We start from the raw sequence: 14,695 nt of genomic DNA, 5'->3' as shown, positions 1-14,695 counted from the left end.
CCTGCCTTCCTGCCTGCCTTCCTGCCTGCCTTCTTCCTTCTTTTAGAGTCATGAGAACACCAGGTGCTTAAAAGGAGATAATCAACTGTTCTGATTTATTGCTTAGTAAATTAATGTATTATGTAAGGCTGGTAGATAGACACATATTATTTAATGGTATGTGAAGTTCTTAAATACAACAGCATTAAAAAAAGTAAAATTACCCTCACCACCACTATGTTTAAAAGGGGTTAGTTGAAAAACCTTAACCATAAGCATGGTTAAGCATAAAATCGAGCAGGTCACTCTCAGACACACTGATCAGTTCAGTTTTTTCAACAAAAAAAGAGGACTTAAAAGCTTTAATGCGGAATTTCACTTGAGCTTAGCCCAGTAGACAGTGCATAATCAGTTTTTAGAACCTGCTGTGTTCTTTCAGTTTCTGAAATGCATATATCAGGTCACAGACTGGGTTTATTTTTATAGCCATCTACTACTCTGTGCCTTACTTTGTCAAAAACTTTAACTCATCAGGGAAGAAAACCCATTTTGTGCATTGTGTTTTGTAACACTGAGAAGAAGCGAACAATTTCTGCAAAATCTTAAAAAAGCTTTCTCCTATTTCTTTTTGTGGAAGAGTGTTTGATCCACGTGATTCATCAAAGGTTGTGGAGCAAAAGGGACTGGACACTGCAGAGCTGCCTCTGTAGGAGAAGGGTTCAGTATTCAGTAAGATAGAAATCTCACTGCATCTTACTGGAGCTGACAATATACCAACTACCTGGTGCATTGACAATTCCTATTTTCTGTTTTTCAGAGGTCTTTTTAGACAGTTGCCTCTCCACAGGTTGACTTATGTTCAAACACGGATGACCTTAAAGGATTAACACCGCATTTGGATGATCTGCCAAATCTGCCTCTTTGGCAAGGCCAACTCTGCCAGAAAAACATTTCATTCTTCCTAGATCCCAATCAGAAATCCAGAGACTTGCATCTTCAGGAAAGTCCTGTTTTGCCCCCAAGTTTGATGCACTGCAAAGTCCAGTTTTACATTCAGAACTCATTACACTCTTCAGTGGTGTACAAAACAACTGTTTCATGCTGCAAAATTTAAAAAATATAAATAGGTGAAAGTGGTTGGGTTATTTGTAATCTCAATATCTTTAAGGGCATGTCAGTGCATGAAGTCAGTAATGTGATGTGACTTCTTGGCAATATCTTATCCAGTCTTCAAAGGAAGTTCAATAAAAGAAGCTCTTCTCTAAATGAGACATAGAACAAGGGCTGGAAAAAGAGATAGGATGTTCCTCTTTAAATAAACTCTTTATTTTGAGGAAGAAAGGAAATCTCTTTAAATACTAACATAGGTTTCTAATTTTAAAAGACTGTCATTATGAAATTAATTTCTGAAGAGCAGAATTATTCTGTCAAAATCTAGGATTTAAAATTACTTCTCTTTAAATGAAACATCAGCAGAGATCGCCCTGTGTTTCACAAAGCTGATTTTGTGGTATTTCATAACATTTTTTCATGCTCAGACAAGTTAATAAAGAAAAGTGCTTATCCAATGATGGCCAACCACAGATACCTGATGTGCTATTGTAGAGCTGCCAACAGTCCCAGAGTTCTTCTCTAAAACATCACCTGGGTTTTCTATGTTGTCAAGCTATGACATGCAAAGGCATTGTAAGTACTGTGGGTAATGAAGTTTCTAATAATGGCTCTGAAAATGCTATCAGTCTCTAAATTTTTAATGCATGGTGGGAAAAAATATTTTAAAAAACAGAGAAGTTTCTCTCTTCATAAAGTTAGAATGACAGTTAAATGATAAACAAAAGACAAATGCATAATTTTTCTGGACATATTCTCTGCTGATACAAGTAAGTGAAAACAAATATTTTTAAATTATTTTTGTAGTTTTTAATAAATATAAATACCTTTTCATATATTTGTATGGACATTCCTGGTGTTCAGGTATGGAATGGAGCTGAAAGGAGCTGTCATTATTTTTATGTGCATTCGTAAAATTAGAAACTGATATGGCATTCTGTGATCTCCCAGGCATTTTCTTCACTAAATAAAAAATTGGGAAAAAGAATGGGGAGCTGTTGCATTTGCTTTTCTGTTAGGGAAATATTTGACTTTCTGGGAAGTTTTGATATTTTTTTTTAACCAAAAAATAAAACCACATATGTTCATTTCCACCAGTATTCATTAAATGTGTGCCAGAGAATATTAGTTATTAGGAAAAACACGCCTGTCTGATTTATGCATAATGTTAATGTATGACCTTAGGGGTCAGATTCAGCTAGGCAGAGAACAGACCTGCACCAGCTCATGGCCAAAGACTGCATTTCTGCTACCCAGTGACTCTACCCAGTGACTCTACCCAGTGACTCTACCCAGTGACTCTACCCAGTGACTCTACCCAGTGACTCTACCCAGTGACTCTACCCAGCTTTGAGAAACACATATGGCTTCACTGTCCTGCACAGTTCATAAAGAAGAGTTAATCCTTTCCTAATACCACAGTGTTTCTCAGATTTACTGCCTATGTTCACCCTGGGCTATTTTTATTTCCTAGTACTGGTGCCACACCATACCTACGATGAAAATTCAGTTTATTTTGAAGACATGGCCAAACATCAGTGTAAAATGCATGTCATTCTCAAGCTTCCTTTAAAAGGGCACAGAACTCTAAGACTTCTGACTTACTAAACTCATAAAAATTCATGTGAAGTTTAGTACTTCACATGTGCTACTACATAGTTAAGTAGCACTTATTTCTTTACACTCATAGTAATTAAACTAGAAAGAAAGCATGTGAAAGTCTCTGGCTGGATAATAAAGAAAAAATGAAGAGGTTGTCCTATCTCTCTAAGGGAAAGACATGCAGAACAACAAGTTTTCACCCAGTCTGTGGGTGATAGCCCAAGAGCCCTCCAGCACCCATGATCTGGCTGATGGGTGCCCATGCACATAGCTCAGCACACTGCTCCACAGTGCTTGCTCTCCTGGACCCTGTGTTTGTCACTGCAAGTCTTGGAAGAGGCTGCTCCTGTGATGGAGGCTGAAATGGTTTCCAGGGCAAGGATACAATGGAAGCAAAGGTTTCTGAGTTTTGCTAATACCAAAACATATAATTTTCCTAAAATTACGTATATGCTCTTAGATCTTCATGCTAAAGGAAACAACTTTCTAGAAAAATTTCTATTAAGTTTTGACCCTTGAAGGCTTCTAGTTGCAAGTGCATCAAATAGCACAGTTTTTCTGAGCTCACTTAGGCTGTGTCTGCTCATATTTTTCTCCTTTTCTACAGGAAAATGATGGGCTGTAAGTAAAATGTGCTATTATCAGAGAAAATTAAGCAGCTTCTCTGTATAGGAGATATGGAATGTCACTTTTCCAAGGGTGGACACAGAAGAATTTCAGGAATAAGGTTTCATATAGGTTTCTTGAAAGAGCTAGGAATAGCAGTCATCTAACTATATTTTTATATGAAAAGTTAGGTGCCTTGACTAAGCCACTTGGCCAGGTCTCTCCTCTGCCATCACTGGGGAGACAGTTACTGCAGGAAAGGAATTCTTTCATTTGATTTTCTCCATTACTTAGACAAGAGGTCCTAAAGAGCAGTGCAGAGATGACAAATGGTAGATGAGCTAATCCTCTCTCTGTGGGACTAATAACAATGTGCTGTAACACAGAGCTAACACTTGAGAAAAGTGTCCCTTGGTGAAAATCTGGAGTCATTTTTTTCCTCCCTGGGGAGCCTCCTGTCTATTCTTAATGACAGAAAACACTGTGGTGTCTATTGTCTTCCTCCTGAGAACACAAAAAGGTTACAGTGTGCATATTGTAAAGCTCCAGAAAGGAATGGATCCTCTGAAATGTGATGGCTTTTATGGCAGCAGGTTGTTGCTGCTGTTTGCCATCTTCAGGTGCCCATTCATTTCAGATCACACAGTGCTTCTGTCCAACATGTGTAACAAATCACAGGGATACAAAAGAAGTGTCACTAACAATAAAAATCTACAGCATCAAGAACTAGTATTTATTATTACTAATATTTGCTATGGCTTTGGTTTGACATATGATACCTCATTTCAGGGAAATTCAAATTAATTCTAGCTCTTTTGCCAAAAGCATGATTTTTAAAACTGTTAAAGAAAAATATGTATTCATCCCAGATATCTGCCACCTGAATTTATCCCTTTGTTTCAAATGTTAATGCACACCCAAGATTTTCACGTGTGATTTCCACAGATGTTTTCTTTATACTGAAAGAGGTATGATTTTAAAAAGTCGAATTTAGTGTTAAAAAGTTTTCTTATAATTAGTTCAATGCTTCCTTTACTGGTAGCATAACTGAGGAAAAGTCAAGTTATGTAAGAATACAGCTCATAGGGTCTAAATTATAAACAAACCACCTAAGAATACTTTAAGACAAGTAGTAAAATAAAATATTCCTCAGATGTATATGTATTTTAAAACTGATTTGGGTAAAACAAGTTCTCAACTGATTTTATTAATTTCACACCTTTTTTTCCTTATAACTCCAGTAAAAATTCATAGAAATTTGGAAATTTTACATTGTCTGTACACCTTATTTGATATTTGAACATCCAGAACTTACCTTTCCAAGTCAGCACTAACATGTTAGTTATATTGTAAGCTCACTCTAGATAAGATGAGACATGGAGTGTTGATTTCTACTCACGCCAGAAGCCAAGCAAGAAACTGAAATTCAAAACAAAAATATTGGTCAGGTCAAACTCAGACATGCCTTTTTGGGTCATATATAGATGTCTGGAAGAATTAAATTAGGCATTTTGACTGCAATGCAAACTCACAGTTATGAATTCTGTGCTTTGGACACAAGTGAACCAGTAAACTGATGTGAACCAGATGCCAATAAGGATGGTGGGTGTAAACAAAGAGGCAGACAGACAAGAGGAAAGATGGACAGGCAGATGGAAAAAATATGAAAGAGAACAAAGAATAACACAGCAGCAATTAAATTATATCAAGAGTTGTTTATGCAGGAGAGGCATTCTCAGAAAATTTACTAAAACAGTACTTTACCTGCTGTTGGTAACTAATCAATTGACATTTAACTTTCTAAGCTGCCATTTTGTGATAATACAGGAAATTCACAAGAATTCCAATAGTATGTGGAAATTAATGTGTGCCAATATACATGGGCAAAATCCCTAACCTTTGTATCAATTACAAACACGTAGATCTCTTAATCCAGTCAAAGATTAAATATATTTTTTCATACTATTGGATTCCCAAAAAAAAGGAAGAGTTAGAAGTCTGCACAGTATTCCCCCATACTCTGAGATCCCACATTAGCATAAGTAGAAAGAGTGTTGCATACAGTTCTGATATAAATATTATCTTTATTAAAAAAATTAAACCAAATTAGGAGTTATATACAGTCTTTGAATTTAGAGCAGATTGCCCATGAAAACAAGAAACTTTGTGGCTGGTATGTTACCATTTTACTTGGACTCATTCTTATTGCTCATTATAAAAAACTTTTAAAAATTACTAATAAGTTTCAAAAACTTCAACCAGTTGAACTATGTTTTTACAGCCTGGACATATGCCTCTGACTGTTCTGTTTGTTTTCATTCAAGCATGGGTTTTTTTTAATCTTTGCCAAGCCAATTAGGTTATCTTGAAGAACAGAGGAATGAGGTCAGGAAAAACATTTCTTGGCAAAATTAGACAATTCTGAACATTTGCTCAGTAAACGTCACCCATTTTGTGCACTTCAATGAAGAAGGGTTCCTATCCAGAAAATAATGAGTATGCAATTAATGGTCGTTTCATAACATATGCACACAAGGGATTATAAAAAGACTGGCCAAACTTCTGAGTGCTTTTGGTTCAAACTTTGGATTGCTTGGACTTGTAACTTAATCATGCCCTCATAACATAGCTTGTTGCTATTTTCAAGTTGTATTCATCTCCTCATTGAATGTTACTGGGAAATAATTTTTCTTGTAACTCATTGCAGGATTCAGTTGCTAGTGAGATTAATGCAAGGATCACAATTGTATCACCTCTTCGAAAATCAAACAATGCCTTTCTATAACCCAAATTCTGATTGCTGATAATAGAGTGGTTCCAGTTTTGGCTGGGTTCAGCTTTTCATACTGCTGTCCTGCTGCTGGCTTATCATTGTCGGGTTGTCTGGCTCCTGCTTCTCTCTCCTGTTGCAGCTGGGTTGGCTTCAGGCTATGAGGATTTTGCCTGCAGTCCTTAGCTCCTGCTGTTCTATCAAGGACAATAATGCTTGAGGCTGAACCTTAAATTTCAAACCCCTTTATTCTGTAAAGCCTTGAGGCACATTTTACTGCTTCAAGAACCAAATCACAGAGTGATAAATTGGTGGGGTTGTATTATTTTCTAATCCTGGGACATGAACTTATTTGTGGCAAACCTTGAGGAGAGCTGCTCTAAAGACTGTACAGCCTAGATAAAGGTAGATTTGTTTTTTAACAAAAAAATTTCTAATTTAATCTTTCATATACACTGGTTCTCTTACAGAACTTCTTTTTGCAAAGAGCAAGTTGGCTAACATTACAACATAAAAACACTGTATTCATAGTTCCTTTCTTGCAATTGCAGGGAGAAAATCTATAGTAGATGGTACTCCATTCACAGTTTTTTGACTCAGGAGAGTTTTAAAACATGCTCACCAACTTGCAACTAAATAATTAATTGTCAGAGGACTGTGCTCTACTTTACCATTTTACATTTGGAATGATAGCCACTCAGCTATCCAAGTAATGTGTGTCATGTAAAACCCACATCAAGAGAGTCAAAATCTCCTTTTTTTTTTATTTTTTGCACCAGATCAATAACAGCTTTGTAAAATTTAAGTGGCAAGTATATGCTATTTATAATCATTAGATCTTTCTGAAATGGCATTGCTTTTCCACTGTGTCCATTGTCCTTTTGTTTAACTCTCCTTTTTTTGCTCCTGTGCAAGGGAGAAGAGAATATTTACAGATCGTTCTAGTTACATATACTCCTACAGAGCAGTAAGTTCAGTCATTAACAAAGAACTTCAGATTTGGAATAGTTCAGTGGAAAGCAATCCAGATATTTATATGATTACTGCTAAAAGTGGTTAAGTACATTCATTGAGACCTGAAAGCAATAAAATTTATTTATCCACAAGTTGAATATTTTATATTTGCATTGAATTGATGTATCCTGTTTTGATTTTCATACCATTATGTTTTATTTCAGTGTTAGCCACACAATCATAGCCATTTAAAAGTCCTGAAGCATTCCAAAGTACAAAAACCTTTCAAATTTCTTTTTAACGATTCCTTTGGTCTTAAAAAGATCTGACAATCACAAACAAGAGCAAAAGCAACACTTTTTACTGAAGAAATATGTCAAGAGAAAGAATGCAGCTGATTTAGATTTAGATTAGATTTAGATTTAGATTTAGATTTAGATTTAGATTTAGATTTAGATTTAGATTTAGATTTAGATTTAGATTTAGATTTAGATTAGATTTAGAAGTGGGTCAAAATACATATTGCTTACACATACTGAGCAACTTATACTGACTTTTAAATATAATATTTTTAGTACTGTAGAAGGAAGACATTTAAAGACAAAGCTCTTACATCAACTGGACTGCAAAGACAAATGTGTATGTATGTTTGTGTTATGGAACAGAAACAAAGGACCCTATGTACAGTATATAAATTGCATATTATATATAGATACAGTTGTTCCCATGTCAAGCATCTCAAAATACTCTCTAAGGATGCTGTTCATAAAGGTAAATTTGACTTCTGGTTTATATAAAGAAACACAAATACTGTAAGATTAAAGCTTCATTCTTTGGTTTATTGTAACAAATAGAAAATCACATATTGACCTTTGCAGAGCACTAATGTCAGTCTGACTTTTCCCAAGTCACTCTAGAGGTTTGTGAAGGTCTGTGCTATTCCTACATATTCTGTAGGACCATTCTACATTCTTCCTACAGATACTCAGGGCTACTAACAACTTTCTCTAACATTGATTAATAACTATTGGTCAAAATTCATATCTATAAAATGTTCCAAGTTGTCATTGTTTTGAGTGATAAAAACAAGTTTCCCATTTCTATTTGATTTATAATAAGTACCAAAAATGGTAGAAAACACCTGATGTTTTATCTTGCAGAAAAAAGGCTCCCTTTCCTATAAATTCATAGTTCAGGGCCCTTTGAATGCTCCAAAGTTTCACAGTTAAGGTACTACAGAAGCCAATCTTTATTTGAGATAAAAACTTGTGTTTATCTCACCTTCTAATCTTGTTCTTCTGGCTCCAGCAATGCACCCTCAGATGCCAAGCAATCTGAATGTACATCTGCCTCCAAGGTGTATCTGCCTCCAGAACTGTACGGCAAGTGGCCAGCTGTGATGACATATAAACCAAAAATACTTGGAGAAAGTGAGGAAGAAGCAGTGTCTCAATGATGCTTTTGCAACACATCATCTGCGAGAGGCCAACACAGAAAGTCTGGCTGCTAATCAGAGCTGGATACAAGCCATAAAGTTCAGCTACAAATGCAAACTTTTCTGAAGCCTGGGGACATTTGGCTTTATGCATTCAGTAAATAGAGAAGAGATAGTACTAAGTGTAAGTTTTAGCTCGTATAAATTAGGGGGTTATTCTGGTGCTGATGTTTTCTTCAGATTGGTGTCCATTAATACCAACACTGCTTATGAGGATGCTGCAGGAAAAAATTGCAGATTGAAGGCTATTGACAGAGTTTTCCACAAACCTACTTGTTCTGTTTAATAAGCCTGTTTTTGGGATATAATTTTTGGTTCAATAAGAGAACAAATGGGTTGGTAAAAGGAGGTAAAATGTCCCTTCTCTGTGTAGTTACAGGGCCTTGATTTCACAGAAGGCTGGGGGATGTATTAGCAATCAGTGCAGAGAGACAGAGAAGCAATTAGGAGCTTGCAGCCCAGGTAGAGAAACTACTGAGAGAAGTGGGCTGCAGGGAGCTGTGCCTTGGCACAGAAAAACAATTTCATAATGATCAGGAGGGAATTACTGAGTTTTCTGTTACTCAGGCAATCAATACTTTATCCAGAAGTCCTGACAACATGGACCTTCCAAGAAAACAGAGTAGGCAGTGAGGGACTGAATTTATAGCCTTTTATTTTTATTGCTTTTGCCTAGTCATTTTGAGTTTCCTCTTCTTGAAAATTAAAGATGTCTATTTCTATATTCTAATGAAAATTTAGTAGATTTTAGGTTGATTTATCTCAAAGATAAATAACTTGAAGCCACATACAGGCATTCAGTCACAAGATATGGGACATAGAGAAGGTGAACTTTCTTTGTTCTCATGATAAGACAAAAAGAAAATCCAAGTGCTCATTTGATTACTGAGCTCTGCACTTTGCTCTGGAAGGATATTAGTTTTTACTTTCATCATTCATGCCAGATCTTCATTCAGGTTGCATGGACCGGATAAAGAGGAAAGTTTTGGTTTGTATTTTACTTTTTCATTTTGTTGTTTACATTAAAATTCTTTGTATGAAGATATTCTTCCAACTCACATACAGATTCTCTGGGAGAAATTGAGATTTAGGATGTCTGGGAGCTGTTCTAACTCAGTCTCCAGTGACAAAACAATCTTTCATTAAAAGAACCACCTGGGAACAACAAATACCTCTTTTTTCCTCCCTCTCCCCCCATTCTTCCAGCAATGATTTATCCAAAGTTAGAGGACTGCACCTCCAGCAGATGTGTTTGTCTGCACTATATAAATCCATATTCCCAAGCCTAGACTGAATAAGTGTCACCTTTATGTCCGGAAAATGCCACATCCCACAGGGCAACTTCTTTCCAATCCTTTGCCTGTCACTGTCAAGCATCTGAACCCTGGTGCTCAAATATATCTTTGCACCTTCTGTCTCTCAGCCTTCTGATCACTCAGACCCCTCACCCTTTGGTTCAGGGTGAGGTACCATACATTTGAGATATACAGCCTGATAGCTTAGCTGCAAAACTTGGCAGTGCTTCTCCCAAAGGTACATGTGCTAAGATTATAAATGTCTCACTCTCAGGGAAGCTGGATGGGAAAGAATATTTGTGGTGGTCTCAGAAGCAAACTAACCCACATCTAGAAAGCCCCATTGTAAAATACTTTCCTTTTGCAGAGTGGTTTATAAATGCTTTGTTTAGTTTTGTGACCTTGGGAGAGACAGAGCAGAGACAAGTGAACACAGCAGGGGGGAGTAGGAATCTTGTTGGCTCAATGAAGGATAATTAAGAAAGTTAAGTTATAGACTAGCCTAATTTAAAACAGTCTTTGTTGTTCACCTGAGGGCTGTGGTATTGTCTGCCCTAACCAGAAAGACAAGAATGTGGCAAATGTCAGTCAGGCTGGTGGTAGTAAAAGGCTGATGGCTGAGCAAATGTCTCCAGTAGAGTCTGAATTACTTTGGCCTTTCAATCAGCTGGGCCCAGTCAACCAGCAAGGTGGGGGTTTATTTAATGACAAATCATGTTCAGCAGCACAACCTCATATTTCTTCCAAATTTCCTTGCTGGTCTACACCATAATTTTGTCTCAGATTTTACAATGAAGAAGGTTAAATGGATTGTTAACTGGTAAGTCTTGAAAAAACAAGCCAAAATAAAACAAAAAACAAACAAAAATCCTTAATTTTTTTTGTTTTAAAAGGTTATCTTTTCTTTAAGAACACTTCAAGGTCTGATGAAATCACTAGTGTGTATAAACTAAGGCACATGATAAATGCGTAATAAGGTATAAAGAAGGACAATTGAGTACTGGGGCAGTGACTACAATAAAGATCTTCTAAAAAGATTTAACCACTTCCAGTTTCTGCTAGTGGTTGTTTTAAGAAATAACTGATGTAACTGATTGGTGCTTGCACTGAACAGGATGTTTGAATTTTCTGTCATAGCCTTTGTCTACCTTGTAAAGAAATGTCTTTTGAACAGTTTAATAGTATTTAATAGAGGAATTTTTTTAGGTGATTTGAAAACTCTTCCCCTTTTGTGTCCCTAGCTCATATTTTCAGCTGATGTTTGAGCTCAGCTAGGTCTCTCTTTAACATTAGAAATTTTTTGTGTAAGATCTTGCCTTCACAGTTTCTTTTTGCACACTGCTTTATTTTTTTAGTTTTCTCTCCCCTAATCCAGAAAAGTCTTTGAATCTATTTTATGACTTTTGCTGTTGTTTTTGTTTTTCTTCTATTCAAAAAGTCACTGAGATCTTTGAATCTAAATTTCCAACAATTGTCTTCTAAATGTATCTTGTCTGCCTCTGTTCATAATATTTTATAGTTTATGCTCTCTCTCTGGAAAAACCCTCTGCACAGCTCCCTGAGCTTCTCTGCCAAAAATGTAACAACATAGGTACATAAAGGTAGATTTCTACCCTAGATCTGCAAAAGTAAACCACCCCTTCTCTGCCCATTATTTACTTCTTGACAACGTAGTGCTCAGTTTCAGCTGACCTTCTCTGACACATGTTGGGAGCCTTTTTTAGAGCTCACTCACTGTCTGTATCCCAGCAATGAAATCACAGAACATCCCATGTTCTTGCATACATGGAAGTCCTCAGTCCTGGAACTGATTCTCAGTGTTATCTATGAACCATGACCTACCTAACAAGATCCTTTCTGAAACATTTTGCCAGTGTATTCTGTCAAAATATCTTTCTGGATTTACCTTTGACACCTACAAGTGAATGACTTTCCTCAGGCACTGCAAGATCTATTCTCTGCTAAAGGAGTATTCCTGTCTGTCTTCTCCCTCAATCACTAGCAACAAAATTTCTGATTTATTCCTGCTTCATGGGTGTGCAAACCTTACAATATTCTGTAATAAGCCAAAGGAACATAGAAAAAAATTATAAAATTATTTTAATACTACCCTATTTCTTTTTTTCCTTGTTTGTGATTAATTTTGTAAGAATTGGTCATGCCAGGAAACTCAGCTCCTCTGTTCTGTTTCAGATCCAGGCCACCATGTCACGAAGAATGGGAGTGGGCTCAGCAGTCCTTCCAGCTGTCCTGTTAAGAAGCTGTTCAATTACTTAGAGGAGAAAGGCATCAGTCCTGAGCAGGCCTCATATGTGTATGTTAGTCATTGCCAGATGAAGCTGTTATACCATCTGTTCTTCTTCCTTATGACTGCAAATCTTTTTAAGACCCTTCCTCAGGATGACACAGGCAATGAAGATACTTATAAATGCACAAATTATTGTATAGCATACTGAGCATGGATATGATAGATCAAATTTGAATCCAGTAAATGCTTGATATTATACTTCTGAGACACGATTTCTCTGGCCTATTTTAGATACCTCCTCTAGATTTAGATAAATGTACCCCAAGGTGCCCTCTATGAATTATAAAAAGATGCTACGTTGAGTACTTGTAGACATCTGTGCTGTCAGCTCTAAAGTTGGGTAAGATGAATACCATCCATAAGGCCTAAGAGTAGTAGGGCTGCCTGCAAGGAGAAAAACCAGGTTTATCCACTGTTCATTTAATCTTTAACAGCCCACTGGAGCACAGAGGGCCAGAAAACTTGGGTTTGGTCCATTTCCTCACAGTCCTGCTTACAGCTGCAGCATCTCATGCTCTCCTAACTTCTGTTCCACACATTTTTCCCAGCCCCTACCAAACAGGTGAAGTTGCTATGCTGCACAATAGTCAGAGATCACATGTCTCTGCTAGTCTTATTACACAGCATTCCTCTTGCAGCTCCATGCAGATCTTCTGTTGGATTAACCCAACTCACACTGTACTAGAGGTGCCAGTTCAAAAAAGGAGAAGGCAAGGATCAGTCCCTTCCTTACACTGGAAGTTCTAATATTCTGTAGTAAGTGAGTCACAGAATGAAACTGCAGTGCTAACTGTGCACAATCTTACAACTACAGTTAATTTTATGCATTAGTAGACCATTGGAAAAATATGGATTGCTATGCAGATATTCAAAACAAGGCATAAATATTTGCAGGAAGATGATGTAAATCAAACACAGAATCTATAGAAAAGTGTTCAAGTCTTCTGTATTGCAACCATAATATTTCTTCATATTTCTATCTTCACACAAAGCTACAAGCAGCTTAGACTGAATATTGTAATGACTACAATACTCCAAAGTATCTTTCATGTAAAACAACTTGCATGCAAGTGATTCAACCCAGAAATGGGACAGATGGCATTTGTACTGCCACTGTATTATGATAGCCTTAATTCCCCACATTCATGGGGGCTGTAGTGATTCCTGGTAAATCAAAACACTATCTCACCCCATGGCCTCTCTCCCACACTCTCAGATTTCCCTCCCACACAACTCTTGGATTGTGTTAGCGGGTCCTGCACATATTATGGACAAATATTGCTCTGGAGGTCCCATACCCTATGATACTCCAAGGCTGAAGTCAAAAGGCTTATCTAAGAGAAAAAAAAGATGCAACATTAATCTGAATAAATCTAATAAATTAAATTTTATTTTATAAAAATTTCATTTAAATTATTATAGTAATTCTCAACTGATTTCAAGTATGTTCCTCTTTTGCCAGTATTATTCAATGTCCCATAATTTTAGACATACAAGTGCAAGTCATTGTTTCCAACCAGCTTGAACCTGAATTCATACAGCTATTAATCAGTTTAATATGCTTCATGTTGCTAATTTGAAAAGCACATAAGGAAGAAGTCTGTGCAGTACAGATATGACAATTAGTGAAACAATCCTTTTTCTAAAAATTTGCTTGGGTAGTAAAAATTTTACCAGAAACTTTGTCTCCTTGCACTGAAGAAGAGTAAAAGAGACAGTTGTTCTCATGCCAACTACTTTTGGTGCCAGAGGTAGCGATAGAAATATGTTGCCTCTGGAGGTTCAAGAGTATTTCATAATCCTCCCCCTCCCATCATTATTTTCCATTATTGGTCCCTCTTCTCTCTTCCTTGTTATCGTCTAGAAAACAGGCAAGTGTGCAGACGCAATATATAAAACTTAAAAAACCAACATGTCCATAAAGAACCAGTTGTCTGCCTGAATGAAAAAAAGAGAGAATGAAAGAGGCAATGAAACTCCAAGAGAGAACAACTTTGACTCAAATTGTGTCATGCTGAGGTGCAAAATAAGATTTTACATTCTACACCACATTAAGTTCTGATTTCAGTTAAAATTTTAACATATTTTTACAATATTTGTGTTTGATTTCTCTCATCAATGTGTTTTAGAAGTGGTGAGATAAAAAAAAAAAAAAAAAGCCCTGAGGAGTTTGAAAGGAGGGGAAGTAAAGCTTCTGACCAGATGAACTTGCTTCATTCAAGTAATGCAGAAAAACAACTGAACAAAGTTTTTTTCCTAGATTATGGTGACAGATATTGGCTGAGCTCAGATCTAGAATCAGATCAAATAGAGACTGAATTTTTATGAGATATTTTACAGAACCAAAGCACAAGCTGAGTTGGAAGGGACATACAGGCATTGTCAAGTCCAACTCCTGGTCATGCACAGGATCATCCTTAAGTCACACCTTGTACCCAGGAATATTGTCCAAATTCTTATATTCTGCTGTAACCACTTCCCTGGGGAGCCAGTTTCAGTGTTCAACCACCCTCTGAGTGAACAACTTTTTTCTAATGTCCAACTTAAACCTCCCCTGACACCGCTCCTCTCAGGTC

This window comes from Parus major, chromosome 3 (genome assembly GCF_001522545.3).
Source record: "Parus major isolate Abel chromosome 3, Parus_major1.1, whole genome shotgun sequence".
Classification (NCBI taxonomy): Eukaryota; Metazoa; Chordata; class Aves; order Passeriformes; family Paridae; genus Parus; species Parus major.
The sequence above is the reverse complement of the archived record's forward strand: the minus strand, read 5'-3'. Positions refer to the sequence as shown.